This window comes from Microtus pennsylvanicus, chromosome X (assembly GCF_037038515.1).
Source record: "Microtus pennsylvanicus isolate mMicPen1 chromosome X, mMicPen1.hap1, whole genome shotgun sequence".
NCBI classification, from domain to species: domain Eukaryota; kingdom Metazoa; phylum Chordata; class Mammalia; order Rodentia; family Cricetidae; genus Microtus; species Microtus pennsylvanicus.
In genome coordinates this window covers 35,631,421-35,646,829 of record NC_134601.1, presented here as the reverse complement: position 1 = coordinate 35,646,829, position 15,409 = coordinate 35,631,421, and the positions used below count along the sequence as shown (strand labels likewise).

General features: G+C 41.3%; 1 pseudogene; it reads left to right on the top strand.

Moving 5' to 3' along the window:
• The first annotated feature begins 10,269 nt into the window (after positions 1–10,269).
• LOC142841730 (E3 ubiquitin-protein ligase RLIM pseudogene) lies at positions 10,270–11,972 on the top strand (annotated as a pseudogene).
• The last annotated feature ends 3,437 nt before the right edge of the window (positions 11,973–15,409 follow it).

The window sequence follows — 15,409 nt, the reverse complement described above, 5'->3', positions numbered from 1 at the left end:
ATCTGTTGTAGGGTACTTCCCACTTTCTCTTCTATCAGATTCAGTGTGTTCAGATTGATATTGAGGTCTTTAATCCATTTGGACTTGAGTTTTGTGCATGGAGATAGATATGGGTCTATTTTCATTCTTCTACAGGTTGACATCCAGTTGTGCCAGCATCATTTATTAAAGATGCTTTCTTTCTTCCATTGTATAGTTTTCGCTTCTTTATCAAAAATGAGGTGTTCATACGTTTGTGGGCTAAAAACCGGGTCTTCTATATGATTCCATTGGTCGACTTCTCTGTTTTTATGCCAGTACAATGCTGTTTTCATTACTGTAGCTCTGTAATAGAGTTTGAAGTCAGGGATTGCAATGCCTCCAGAAGTTCCTTTATTGTATAAGATTGTTTTGGCTATCCTGAGTTTTTTGTTTTTCTATATAAAGTTGATTATTGTCATCTCAAGATCTGTGAAGAATTTTGATGGGACCTTGATGGGTATTGCATTGAAACTATAAATAGCCTTTGGTAGAATTGCCATTTTTACTATGTTGATCCTCCCAATCCAAGAGCAAGGGAGATCCTTCCATTTTCTGGTATCCTCTTCAATTTCTTTCTTCAATGCCTTAAAGTTCTTGTCAAATAGATCTTTCACTTCCTTGGTTAGAGTTACCCCAAGATATGTTATGCTGTTTGTGGCTATCGTGAAAGGTGATGATTCTCTGATTTCTCTCTCTGCTTCCATATCATTTGTGTATAAGAGGTCGACTGATTTTTTGGAGTTGATCTTGTATCCGACCACATTACTAAAGGTGTTTATCAGCTGTAGGAGTTCTTTGGTGGAGTTTTTGGGGTCGCTTATGTACACTATCATATCATCTGCAAATAACGAAAGTTTAACTTCTTCCTTTCCGATTTGAGTCCCCTTGATCCCCTTATGCTGTCTTATTGCTATTGCTATAACTTCAAGCACTATATTGAAGAGGTATGGAGAGAGTGAACAGCCTTGTCATGTTCCTGATTTTAGTGGGATGGCTTTAAGTTTCTCTCCGTTTAATTTGATGTTAGCTGTCGGCTAGCTGTAAATAGCTTTTATTATATTTAGGTATGACCCTTGTATCCCTAATCTCTCCAAGACTTTTATCATAAAGGGATGTTGAATTTTGTCAAAAGCCTTTTCAGCATCTAATGAAGCGATCATATGGTTTTTTCTTACAGTTAATTTATATGACAGATTACATTGACAGATTTTTGTATGTTGAACCAGCCCTACATCTCTGGGATGAAGCCTACTTCATCATAATGGATATTTTTTCTAATGTGTTCTTGGATTAGGTTTGCGAGTATTTTATTGAGGATTTTTGCATCGATGTTCATGAGTGAGATTGGCCTATAATTCTCTTTCTTGGTTGAATCTTTGTGCGGTTTTGGTATCAGAGTAACTGTAGCTTCACAAAAGGAATTTGGCAATGACTCTTCTGTTTCTATATTGTGAAATACATTAAGGAGTATAGGTATTAGTTCTTCTTGGAAGTTCTGGTAGAATTCTGCATTAAAACCGTCTGGTCCTGGGCTTTTTTGGTAGGGAGGTTTTTGATAACAGCTTCTAATTCTTCGCAACTAACAGGTCTATTTAGATTGTTCACCTGGTACTGGTTTAAATTTGGTATATGGTATTTATCTAAGAAAGTGTCCATTTCTTTTACATTTTCCAGTTTTGTGGCATACAAGCTTTTGTTGTAAGATCTAATGATTCTCTGAATTTCCTCTGTGTCTGTGGTTATGTTCCCCTTTTCATTTCTGATCTTATTAATTTGCAAATTCTTTCTCTGCCGTTTGATTAGTTTGGATAGGGGTTTGTCAATCTTGTTGATTTTCTCCAGGAACCAGCTTTTTGTTTCATTGATTCTTTGGATTGTTTTTTCTGTTTCTATTTTGTTGATTTCAGCCCTCAGTTTGGTTATTTCCAGTCTTCTACTCCTCCTAGGTGTATTTGCTTTTTTTTTTCTAGAGCTTTCAGGTGGGCTGTTAAGTCTCCAATGTGTGCTTTCTCTGTTTTCTTTAAGTGGGCACTTAGTGCTATGAACTTTCCTCTCACGACTGCTTTCATAGTGTCCCATAAGTTTGAGTATGCTGTTTCTTTGTTTTCATTGAATTCCAGGAAGACTTTAATTTCTTTCTTTATTTCTTCCTTAATCCAGGTATGGTTCAGTAGTTGACTGTTCAGTTTTCATGAATTTGTAGGCTTTCTGGGGTAGCATTGTTGTTGAATTGTATCTTTAATCCATGGTGTTCTGATAAGACACAGGTGGTTACTAATTTTTTTTTGTAACTGTGGATGTTTGCTTTGTTACCGACTTTGTGGTCCATTTTCGAGAAGGTTCCATGAGCTGCAGAGAAGAAGGTATATTCTCTCCTACTTGGGTGGAATGTTCTATAGATGTCTGTTAAGTCCATTTGCTTCATTACCTCCATTAATTCTCTTATTTCTCTGTTAGGTTTCTGTCTGATTGACCTGTCCATTGGTGAGTGAGGAGTGTTGAAGTTTCCTACTATTAGTGTGTACGGTTTGATGGCTGCCTTGAGTTTTAGCAATGTTTCTGTTATGTACGTGGGTGCTTTTATATTAGGGGCATAGATATTCAGGATTGAGACTTCATCCTGATGAACTGTTCCTGTTATGAGTATAAAATGCCCCTCTCCATCTCTTCTGATTGATTTAAGTTTGAAGTCAACTTTGTTAGAGATTAGTATGGCCACACCTGCTTATTTCTTAGGTCCATTTGCTTGATAAGCCTTTTCCCAGCCCTTTACTCTGAGTAGGTGCCTGTCTTTGTGGTTAAGGTGTGTTTCTTGTAAACAGCAGAATGTTGGATCCTGTTTTCTTATCCAATCTCTTAGCCTGTGCCTTTTTATAGGTGAGTTGAGTCCATTGACATTAAGTGATATTAATGACCAGTGGTTGTTAACTCGGGTCACTTTTTTAGTCATAGAGTTTGTGTGTTTCCCTTCTTTGAGTTGTGTTGGTGAAGGGTCTCTAGATGTCTGAGTTATTGTGTTCATTGTTGGACTCCTTGGTTAGTGATTTTCCTTCTATTAGTTTCTGTAAGGCTGAATATGTGGCTACGTATTGTTTAAATTTGTTTTTATCCTGGAAAATTTTATTTTCTCCATTTATAGTGAACGAAAGCTTGGCTGGGTATAGTAGTCTGGGCTTGCATCCATGGTCTCTTAATTTCTGAAGTACATCTATCTAGGACCTTCTGGCTTTCATGGTTTCCATGGAGAAGTAAGGTGTAAGTCTGATAGGTTTACCTTTATAAGTAACTTGGCCTTTTTCCTTTGAAGCTCTTAATATTCTTTCTTTATTCTGTATGCCTTGTGTTTTGATTATTATATGGCGAGGGGATTTTTTTTTTTTGATCCTGCCTATTCGGTGTTCTGTATGCTTCCTGAACCTTCATAGGTATATCTTTCTTTAGGTTGGGAAAGTTTTCTTCTACAATTTTATTAAATATATTTTCTGGACCGTTGAGCTGCACTTCTTCTCCTTCTTCTACTCCTATTATTCTTAAGTTCGGTCTTTTTATTGTGTTCCAGATTTCCTGAATGTTTTGTGATGAGAGTTTTTTGGACTTGCTGTTTTCTTTGATCAGTGTGTTTATTTTCTCTATGGTATCTTCAGAATGTGAGATTCTTTCTTCTATCTCTTGTAATCTGTTGGTTATGCTTGTTTCTATAGTCTCTGTTTGTTTACTGAAATTTTTTATGTCCAGCTGGCCCTCTGTTTGTGTTTTCTTCTTTGCCTCCATTTCAGTTTTTAAGTCTTGAACTGTTTCCATTATCTGCTTGATTGTTTTTCCTTGGTTTTCTAGGGTATCCTTCACTGATTTATTTAGTTCTTCAAACTTTCTGTTGTATTTCTCATCCATTTCTATAAGGGCGTTCTTTACATGCTGTTTAAGGGCGTCAATCACTTTCATAAAGTCAATTTTTTCTACCTCTTCTTGATTAAGATGTTCATGTACTCCTGTTGTGAGGTCGCTGGTTTCTGGTGGTTTCATGTTGCTTTTGAGATTGTTGGGTGAATTCTTGCATTGGTGTCTGCCCATCTCTTCCTCCGAATGCTCCCCTATGGATCCTCTTTTACAGGACCAGGTCTCCTTGCCTACTGATGTACCGCCCCAGTGATGGCTCTCCCCAGTGATGGCTCTCCTGGTGCCGAGATCAGATCTCCATGCCCAATGATGGCTCTCCCCAATGCTGTCTCTCCTGGCCCCAAGATCAGGTCTCCATGCTGGTTGGGTAGCTCATAAACAAAGCGCCTACCTTGCTTGGTGCAGGCAGGCTTTTGAAACAAAGGAACTCCCGCCCGCCTGGTTGCCCTGAGGATTCAGACCCAGCGCCCAGAAAGGCTGAGCTGGGTGATGTTATGTATCCAAAGATGGGAGGGGGCAAAGGGGGGGAGGGTTCTGGATGCAAGCTAGGTGGGAAAGGAAGAAAGAGGCAGTATGCAGCGAGTAGAGGCCCTGCAGAGAGCCCAGGAAGGATAGGGGGTTGAGGAACTTCTGAGTTCCCTGTCCCGGGCTGCTGCCAAGGGGTCAGAAACTCACCCCAATGCTGGCTCTCCTGGGGCCAAGATCAGGTCTCCGTGCTGGTAGGGTAGCTCGTAAACCGATAGAACATCTTTTAATTAAAAGTTTTCACATAGTACAGGAAATAATGAGTTTCAATATGACATTTCCATACACACATATCATTTTAGTTTGTTCATGCTCTTTTGTACTCTTTCCTTTTTCTCCTAGTTCCCATTCTCTCCCTAAATAGTTACTCTTCCTCTTTCATATCTTGTATGGTGTGTGTGTCTGTGTGAGAGAGAGAGACATCAAATTTCCTTTATCCATTAATCTGTTGAGGAACACCTAGGATGATGCCATAACTTGGCCATTGTGAATAGTGCCACAAAAGAAACAGGGGCTCCCTTGTCTCTCTGTAACAGGCTGGCTCAAATTCCCCTGCAGCTATTCCCAGCAGTCCTGCAGCTACATCATGTGACAGTTCTATTGTCAGTGCTTCAAGGAACCTGCACTGTGATTTTCCACAGTGGCTGGATTGACATCTCCACCAGGTTTCATTTTCTCACATTCTTGCCAGCATGTGATGTCGCTGCTTTGTCTTTGGTGGCCATATCAGCTGCAGTTAAATGGAATCTGAATGTAGTTTTACCTTGCAACCTAGTGCTGTCTAAGGATGTTGAACATTTTCCCTACCTTTATCAGCCATATTTGCCTTTCTTCTTCTAAGAGTATTTTGTTTAGTTCATTGGTCAATGTATTGATTGAATGATTTGGATACTGATAGTTGAGTATTTTTTTTTCAGTGTCAGGTATAGAGCTAGCAAAAAATTCCTCCCTTCTGTATGTGGCATCTCCACTCTGATGCCTATTCCCTTTGCTGTGCAGCTGTACAGTTTTAGAATACCGAATCTTTCAGTTGTGCCTCCTGAGTACTTGGAGCTCCTGTCAGAATGTCCTTTCCATGCCTTGCCTCACATGACAAGTTCTCCCCGTTTCAGGCCAGCAGTTTCAAAATTGAAAGCCTTTTATTAAGGTCGTTGTTGCAGACCTAATTGACCTCTGTACAATTAGGTGAGAGATAGTGACTTAGACTAATTCTTCTTCAGGAGAACATACAGTTTTCTCAGCACCATTTGGTGAAAATGTGGTGCTTTCTGCGGTGTGAGCTTTGGGCACCTTTGTCAAAAGATAGGTCAAATGACCTTCTGCTCTTTCAGGACTTGGGAGATAGTGGCAGGACTATCAGTAGTTCAAGGCAAGACCATCCTGAGCTGCAAGGGATCCTGTCTCAGACACACATGCCAACCTGTACCTGTGTGGATTTACTCTGAGTCTCCTTTCTATTACTTTGTCTTGTCTCTGTTTTGGTGCTGGTAGCATGCTGTTTTTGTCTCTATAATTCTGTATTATGACCAAATCAGGCATTGCCATGCTTAGGATAGCTTTGGTTATGTGTGATGTTTTGTGTCTCTGTGTGAATTTTGGAATATCTTTAGCAATTCTGTGAAGAATAACATGATAATTTTGATTGGGATCGCACTGAATCTGTCAATTGCTTTTGGTAAGATCACCATTTTCACAAATTTAATTTTTAAATTCATATCAGAAAGTCATTCTTCAAATTGTTTCTTTGCTGTTTTAAATATTTTATTATTTATGAAAATTTATTTTATCTGCTTTGGTCTGAAGGTGTCAGATCCTCTGGAACTGGACATGTGAGCTGCCATGTGGGTGCTGGGAATTGAAGCCAGGCCCTCTGGAAGAGCAGCCAGTGCTGTTAGCTGCCAAGCCATCTCTCCAGGCCCGATGTTTAACATATTTATTGCTTTGTTTGTTTGTTTATTTCATTGCTTTATAAATAATACCGCTCAAAATGTCCCACTCCTGCACTCACCCTCTCCCCTCCCCCTCCTACAACAATTGCTAACTGTTGTTTTACATTTTTAATTGTAGGGCTAGAGAGATGGCTTAGCAGGTAATGGCATATGCTACTAAGTCTGAAAAGCTCCATTTAGATCCTGGGAGCTATTTGATGGAAGTGGTCCTCGGACCTCCACACACCCACTGTGGCAAGTGAATGTGTATACTCACACAAAGAAAGAAGTGAAAAATATAATAAAATTTTAATTGCACATGTCTTCTTTTTGGTTTTTCAAGACAGGGTTTCTATGTGTAGCTTTGGAATCTGTTCTGGATCTTGCTCTGTAGACCAGGCTGGCCTCGAACCCACAGAGATCTGCCTCCTCTGCCTCGTGAGTGCTGGGGAAAAAAGCATGTGGTACCACTGCCCAGCTTCATTATAATTGCCAGTGCCTTGAACAAATATTCAGCTTAAAAGTTAGGTTTATTCCTAGCCAATTAATTTTTGACATTTTGTTTGTATAATTATGTATAGTTATGTATTTTTGTTTATAGATGTGTGTATGCAAGTGCTCTCAATGACCAGAAGATAGCACTGGATCTCAGGGAGCTGGAGTTGGAGGAAGTTGTGAGTTTCCCAAACTTTAGTTCTCTGGAAGAGTAGCATGGTCTCTTATCAGTGGGCTATCTCACTAGTCCAATTGCCTAGGTGATTTTATTTTTGCAATTACTAAAGGAATTGTTTTATTTCTCTCTCAGTAAGCTCAGTATTTATATAGAGAAACATCTAATTCTATAGGTTTATTTGGTATTCTGCTACTGTGCCGAAAAGGTTTATGATATCTAAGACTCCTTTGGATATCTCAAGTACAGTATCTGAGAGGTAATTTGACTACTTCTGTTTTCTTTTGGCTTCTGTCTCTTGTCTTATTGCTTTGACTAAGATTTCAGCACTGAATTGAATAAGAGTGAAGAAAGTGGACTTTTCACCTTCTTATTCGAAATGAAATGTTTTCAGTTTCCTCCCATTTGGTACAATGCTGGTGACAGGGTTGACGTACATGGTCTTCATTTTGATTATGTGGTTGATCTTTCTTGCCAACATAAGTGAATTTGGGCCAGTCGAGTAGCGCATTTCTATAGAGACAGCTCTCAGGGAATATACCCTGGGAATGGGCGGCAAAAGTCAATGGGCTGGGCTCCCAGAGTGAACAAAGAGGACAAAAGGAAAAAGCAAACTGAGCATAGCATCGTCATTCTCTGCCTCGTCACCACTGGCACAGTGTAAAGAGCTGTCTCAACAGCCTGCCTCAAGAGCTGGAGGCACTGTCACTACCATGGTATCCCAATATGACAGGCTGCATTCGCTCCTACGCCTGCACAAAATATGCCCTTTTCTACTGAACGTACTTTGGTCTCATATTTTGTCATGAAAATGAGAAATGAAATAAGTCCAGAACCTTGGTACCAGGGTGGGAATCATTATTGTTATAAATGTGACCTTGCAGTCTGTAGGCCTTAGGAATGAGGTCACAGGAGGGATGTAGAAGAGTTCTGAGGTGTTGACTAGAGAAGTCCTCGAACACTGTACATAAAGCTTAATGAGTAGGATATGGGAAGACCAACATGCCAATAGAAACATAGACAGTAAAGTCTGTGCTCATGAGGTTCCAAGGGGGAACAAGGGCTCTACTGGGCACTGGGTTAGATACCATTTGTCTTATATACTCTCAGAGAATCTGGCTGCATTCCGTCTATACCCTGAGGAGCTGCAGGGACCTGAAATCAGAAGTGATGGACTAAGTCTGGCATAGGAAATCTTAACACATCATACTAATTCCTCTGATCAACTAATTTTTAAATCACAGTTTTGTGTTGATGGGCGAGGAGGATTGGAAGTTGTAATTAACCAAACCAACATAAAATAATATTCAGCTTTAATAAACAGAAGAAAGGAAACTTACAAAACCAGGATTCTGATATTTCAGGAGAGCAGGAACACAAAGAGAGAAAGCTAGAGCACATGGATGCTTTTATTGGCTATCTGTGGCCCCAGGGGACACACTAAGCAGCATGTGATTGGCTGAAGTCCCCCTTGATAGCCCCTTTCTCTAAACAAGATCGAACTAAATCCAATATAACTATATACAATAGGAACAGAAACCAAATATAAAATTACAAACAACAAACAATATTAAGCAAGAAACCTGTAACAAAAGTGTTGCTAAGCATTCTATTTCAAGTAGTCTAAATAATGTAGAGGGTAACTACAATTATCTTGCCTCTTACTGGATAATTCTCACATCTTGATTAACCCATTTCCATTACTGAGTGTAGAACCACGAGGTGGTGGCTTACCAGGAAGAATCTTAACCTACATCCCTCTTGAAGAGGTGAGCTATAGCATCTGTCTCACTGCATTATTCCTCCCAGCATCTGTTCTGTCTCTCCCGCCTACCTATGTTCTGACCTATCAGGCCAAGCAGTTTTCTTTATTAATTAACCAATGAAAGCAACAGATGGATAGAAGACCCACCTTTATCAGTGTGTGATTTCTTTCTGGGTCTCCCAACATTGAAGTCTGCTAGGAGCAAAGAGTGGTGTGTTTAAATAGAGTTCTCTTGCCTTGTCTACCATTTATGAAACGGCTGATCCTGGACTAGCCAAGGGTCAGGCCTTCAACATGTCCATCTTCTTTGGGAGCATCTCTTCTTTGTATAGCAACAGCATCTACTCCAAACACTCTGCTTTCCAAGCCTTAGGGCTATGCAGGTGCTCCCATGTTCAACATTCTCCAGAGTTTATGTTTCGGGTTCTGCCTACTTACCAAATTGAGGAGCCCTTGAACACTTTGAAGAGTGGGGAAGGGGAGCAAAGAGAGGACTGAGATCTGAGCAGGAGGCTCAGGGTCTGTGTTTTCATAAGTCACCCCTCAGCGAACGTTCTGTGGGAGGAAGGAGGCTGTGGAAATCAAGCGTTCTGAGGGGGTCTGAGTTTCTGTTTTCCATCCAGCCGGTTGGGAAATGCATGGCAGAAAGGTACCTCTAGAAATCAAACTTCCTGCCTTCCTCGGGTGACAGTAACAGTTCCTTACACTTACATGGAGGGCTGGGCTAGAAACCAACATCCCCCTTAGCACCCTAATCAGATGCCAACCTGAAAGGATCAGGATGTCCATATCTGCTTCCCCTTTCTCTGTAATAGTGCCTACAGCTATCTCCCACTCAAGGGCTGTATCAGGGTGTCCTCAGGCTCTCTGATGTAATCCTAGTACTCATGACATCCAGAGTAACGAAGGTCAAACACTTGGTTCCTTCTCATGATGGCACCTAGCCACTGTGATTGGGGAAGGGCACAATGAACATCCTGTGTGATGCCAACCTATCATGAAGCAGTCACTATCTCACTAAATTCCCCAGCGTGATGCCAGCCTTGCAAGAAGAGCGGGTTTGTCCTACGAGTAGGACTACCAGTCATTCTTCCCCAGGCCCACCTGGTACGCTTTGGCTGAACCATCTGCTTTCTGAATAGGACTTCTTGAGTCCTGTGGAGTCGCTGAGAAAGGGGACCTGATATACATTCAATAGGTAATGTGGGGTGACTTTAAGAAAAGTTATCTTGAGTGGATTTCTGTCACTGCTAGGTAACAATGGGGAAGATAATGGTTGCTGGAGCAACGTCTCAGAATGGGCAGGCGCTGGGCTAGAGGCGGGTCCCTTCCAGGCATTCTGAGGCCTGCTAGAGAGCAGGAGGCAGACACTCGGCAGAGCTTAGGCGGCCTCAAAGGCAGCTGAGGTGGCAGAGCCCAGCCAGTCCCCTCCTGCGCGGACCCCCGAAGCCTAGCGAAGAAAACTGAAGGTCCAGTTGATTGGATTTCAGTACTATGTCATAACAGACAGATAATCGTCCACTTGTTCATCAAGATGGAAAACTCAGATTCTAGCGATCAAGGAAATGACCAATCTGCAGCACAGCGCAGAAGGCTAGTGGATCGCTTGGATCGGGAAGAAGCTTTCCATCGATTTGTAAATAATCTGAGCGGAGAAGACTATCGACTTCTGAGAGACAACCATTTGCTAGGCACCCCAGGTCAAAGTACTGGGGAGGAGCTCTTCAGAAGACTACAGCAAGTTAAAGAGGGGCTGCCTCTGCCGCCGCCGCAGAGCTCAGAAGAAAATGGAGACTCTTCAGATGACGAGTCCATTGGTGACTCCGTAATAGATTGGCTTAGCTCTGTCAGACAGACTGGCAATACAACAAGAAGTGGTCAGAGAGGAAAGCAGTCCGGGAGGGCAGTGAGCCACACTAATCCAAACAGTGGTGATTTCAGATTCAGTTTAGAGACTAATGTTAACCGTAATAATGGAAGCCAAACCTCAGAGAATGAAAATGATCCATCTGCTACACGTCTTAGTGTAGAAAACATGGATCGCAGCCTCCAAAGGCAAGTGGAAAATTCAGCATCTGAGACATCATCTGCCAGAACACCTAGGTCAGAACACAGTTCTGCTGAAGCATTAACAGATGTGCCATCCACCAGAGGTCGGAGGAGGGCAAGAAGCCCGAAACCAGAACACCAGCGAAGAACCAGAGCCAGAGCTCAAAGAAGTAGGTCTTCTCTGCGCCCAGCAAATGAAATTCCACGAAGATCTCATCATAGCATCTCATCTCAGACTTTTGAGCAGCCTTTGGTAAACGAGATCGAGGGAAGTTCTAGAGCCCCTCACCATGGGACTTTGAGACACCAGATAACTGGACCTGACTTGCTAGGTAGAGCTCGTTTTGTGGCGGCTGGGTCAAGAAATTCTGCCGCTCAAGGGACAAGCTCTTCAGACACAGATACCAATGGTGAAGCGGCAGGATCTGGTCAAAGCCCGCCAACCAGAGACCTTAGAGTCAGAAGAGTTCTGCTGGCAGAAGACCGGCAGAGAGATGGCATAGCTAGCAGAACTCGGTCAAGGTCTCAGATCCCAAACAACACGGTCACTTATGAAAGTGACCCTGGAGGTTTGATAGGCACCTTTACACTTTCTGAACGTGCAGCTGGGAGAACCTCTGTGAGTACTCCCAGGTTTTCCACTCTTACAATCTTCAATAGTGGATCAAGGGAAACTACATCTCTTCCGATTCAAACCAGGTTAAGGCAGAGAACAACAGCTTTTGGTGAGCTTCCCTGGAGTGGAAGAGGGAACTCTGGTGGTAACAACTCTGCTTCCATCCCCAGCTACAACCCTGGCTTCAGTTCCATTGATCAATATTCAGAAAGTATCTCACAGATGTTTGAAGGAGGTATTGAAGCAACCCGACTTTACCCCTTTAATGACAACCACCTAACTAGAGGACCCACCAATGTCCAGATTAAAAACTTGGCAACGAGAAATTTTGGTGAAAACGACACATTGAAGACATGTACTATTTGCATTACTGAATATACGGAAGGCGACAAACTTCGTGTGCTACCTTGCTCCCATGAGTACCACGTCCACTGCATCAACCGCTGGTTATGGGAGAATAACAGCTGTCCCATTTGTCGCAGGGTCGTCTTTTCTTCCTGAAACAGAACTCTTGAAGCTGTGTTGCTGGAATAGTGACCGGCAAATGGAAATCGCTTCCTTTATCTCCATGTTTTTGCGCGGAGCTTTAATAAAAAGTCACAACCTGCATCGAGTCATTGCTTTCTGAGGGAATCGTGACTTTTCTCTAGTTTCTCTTTCAGAATAGAAAGAATATTTCAGACGCGACGTGCATGTGAACACTTTTGAATAGCACTCCTATCTCTTAGGTTCTGTAGGATGAATACAAGTAATTTTAGTGGGAGTTGCTTTTTTATTTGACCAAGTAAATGACTATTATATATTACTAGTGTTGCAGACATTATCGATAAGTTTGTTCGTATAGGTGTCAGGTGTACAAGGAAGGATGAAAATCATTTTCCTCACCAGTGTCCAAACTCCTATTCTTGCAAAAGACTTTACAATTCATTTTGTTACTTTGCACTTTTTCTTTATTACAGAAAGATTTTGTCTTTAAGGCCTACTTTGAACTTCATGCAGTAATAATGTTGGGAGATTACATTGTTCAATGCCTAGGGGGAAGTACTAAATCTTGATTTTCCTTGAATATTTCAAATGCTTTTTTTTAAAATCTGCTTACTAGTGTGGTTTGCAGTGTTTTATTTTTATTTTTTGCAGGTTACAATGTTGAGATTTATTAGTGCTGAAAACCAAGTTGAACAAGTTAAAAAAAAATCAAGCTATTTGCAGTAACACTGAAGAGAGCTGTGTTGGAAAATTTGAACATTTTCCCTGTAAAGAACATGTTAGTTGCACCACGGTGTTAATGGAGGTGGCATTGGGGAGAGGGAGGAGGCTCACAAACTAGTGTTGGAAAAGGTGATCCTAGAATTGATAAGGAAATGTGCCAGGAGATATTCAGTCTTTAGGTACGTGATTTTCAGAATCCATCCAAGGTAGGAAAATGCTTAGCTCTGTTACCTTAAGCAATGGGTTTTTTTTTTCTTCTGGAAAAACTTTATTTCTGTGCCCAGTATTCTCTGCTTTTGGCAATGTCTTATATTTACGAAGGGTTTTCATTTACACATTTTGTATTTAACCTCCTGCTTCTATGATTTTAAGTCGGTGCTCCAACTCCTCATGATAAAGAGACTAATGTTGCAAATGACGGTTAAAGGCCATTAGTGTTTGCTAGAATGCAGTGTCCCATTAAAGTTGACCTTGTTTTTTAAACAGATGAAGGAGATGTTCTTAATTCTTTTGTGAAAGGAAATCATTTGTAATCTGCCTTAGTTGATTATTTAAGATATGTTTTCCTGACTGGCTTCCCTGTCACACTCTTACCAACAGTGTGCAGGACATGGAAGCCATGCTTGCAGAGCTCTTTGGGTCTTAAAACGACTATGATTGTTGCTCTCCCAAGTATTCTCTCTGGACCTTTCTAACAGGCAGAGAGCACACATGTGAGGGTGTCTGCTTTTCCCCTTCAGTACAGTTCACTATGTTTATGATCAATAGCAGTGTTGTAATTGAGTTACCTAGTCAATGGTTTTCAGAAAACTGTTTTTAAATGTACATTGCTGTATCATGCTTCACTTGGCAAGGTCTGAGGAAAGAGTATTTCCCAGTCACACTTTAAAAAAATAAAAACAGCTGTGACCTCAACGAAAAACAGAAAACTTACCTCGATACTTAGATACATTGTCAAAGGTAATATCATTGGTTTCAGTGACTGAAGCTAAATAAGCTGTTTCCAGCAATGCCTGTATAGCAGTGTTGAGAAAAAGCAAAATTTATATTAAGAATTCCAGGAGGCCAAGCTGTTTCTGGCTTGTGGATACATCATGGAAAAACATTGTCCCTCTTTTCAGATCAAGCTTTCTAGTTATTCAGGAAGATTAATAAGACATGGAACCTTTGTTGTATGACTTCAATCCCTTTTCCGTTTCCCACTTTAAGACTCTGTACTATGCTTCACTCTATGTTCTCTCTGCATATTCGAAAGAACAAATAGGCTGAGAGTATTCCTGGGGTAAAACCATTACAGCTGCTGCCTCCTTTCCACCCTGACATTCCTCTTTCGAGGAAGGCTTCCTCATGAATGGTCCCCTGCGAATTCTTGAAGCTAGCTTGCTTCCACACCTTGTGTTAACATAAACTATGCATGTACCAGAAAATTCATTTCTTCAAACTTTATATCTTCATGTCTGTTCCTTATATCACTTTTGTCTGCTTCAGTAACGTGGACATTTATATATTAATCTGTTTAATCCAAAATTCATACCTCTAAAAAAGAGAATGAAGAAGAGTCTCCCATCTGAGTCCTGCTCAGGCTGATCTTGCTTACTTTTTGGGATCGGGCATGTTCAGAGTGATATGGCCATGGATTAAGTGAGAAGATTTCTAAATAGCTATACATTTTTCATTCCAAGACAACTATACACTATGATTTTCATTTTCATCTGTTCAAAAGGCCTGTTATGTTTCTTTCTCCTATGGCTGCAAGCTCATTGATGCTATCTCCGATCCATAATATTGTATTTTTCGAGATGTTCAAACAAGTCCATTTTAGCTGCTGTTGCTATGTATTTTGGTTCACAGCCTCTAATGTTGAATCAGAAGCTGGCCTAAATTTGCAGCGGTTTTCTAAACTCAGTCTCTCACAAGCTGGAATTAAAGGTGTGGGCCTTCCCTCAACCTCCCTGTTCTGGTTCCTCAGGCTTAGCTCTGATTTCCAACTTTAATTTCCTGTTTGATTCACCACTGTCCTCTTTATACTCTCTCTGTGCTCTTTGTATTACACACTTGGTGGCCTTTATCATTGCGGCCTTGAAATCAAAAGACAAAAGAGCAAAACCAGTGGGGCACTTTCCACTTCTTATCAAATTTGCAATGGAGCTTTCTACAGAGGGACACAGTGGAGAATAATACCTCAAAATGTGGCCTGTCCCTTGTATTTCCCTGTTGCGTATTACTCTGATGGCTGTGATTCTTTGTGTCGGACTTGGTGCCTTTTCTGAATGCTAGGTTGGGTAGGAGTGGAAAATCAAAGCTCCCTATCTCCACCAAGACTCTGGTTTCTATATCTTTTAGGGATAAGAATCTCAAGGAGCAGGCTGGAGGGATGGCTCTTTGGTTAAGAGCACTGGCTGCTTTCCTAAAGGTTTAACTCCCAGCAACCACATGGTGGCTCACAATCATCTGTAATGAGATCTGTGCTCTCTTCTGGCCTGTAGGCATGCATGCAGGCAGAATACTATATACACAGTAAATAAAACTTTAAAAAAATTAAAAAAAAACTCAGGAAGCATTTGCTTCTGCTTTAAGTGACAATCCCATCGTTCACTCCTTTTTCGAGTTCTCCACCCCCAGAGAGTAAATGGCCATTCTGCAGCACAGAACTAGTGGCTGAGCATGTGTCGAATCACTGCAGTGCTCCAACAGGGTGGCTGAGCTGCATCTATAACTCCTATTCTAGT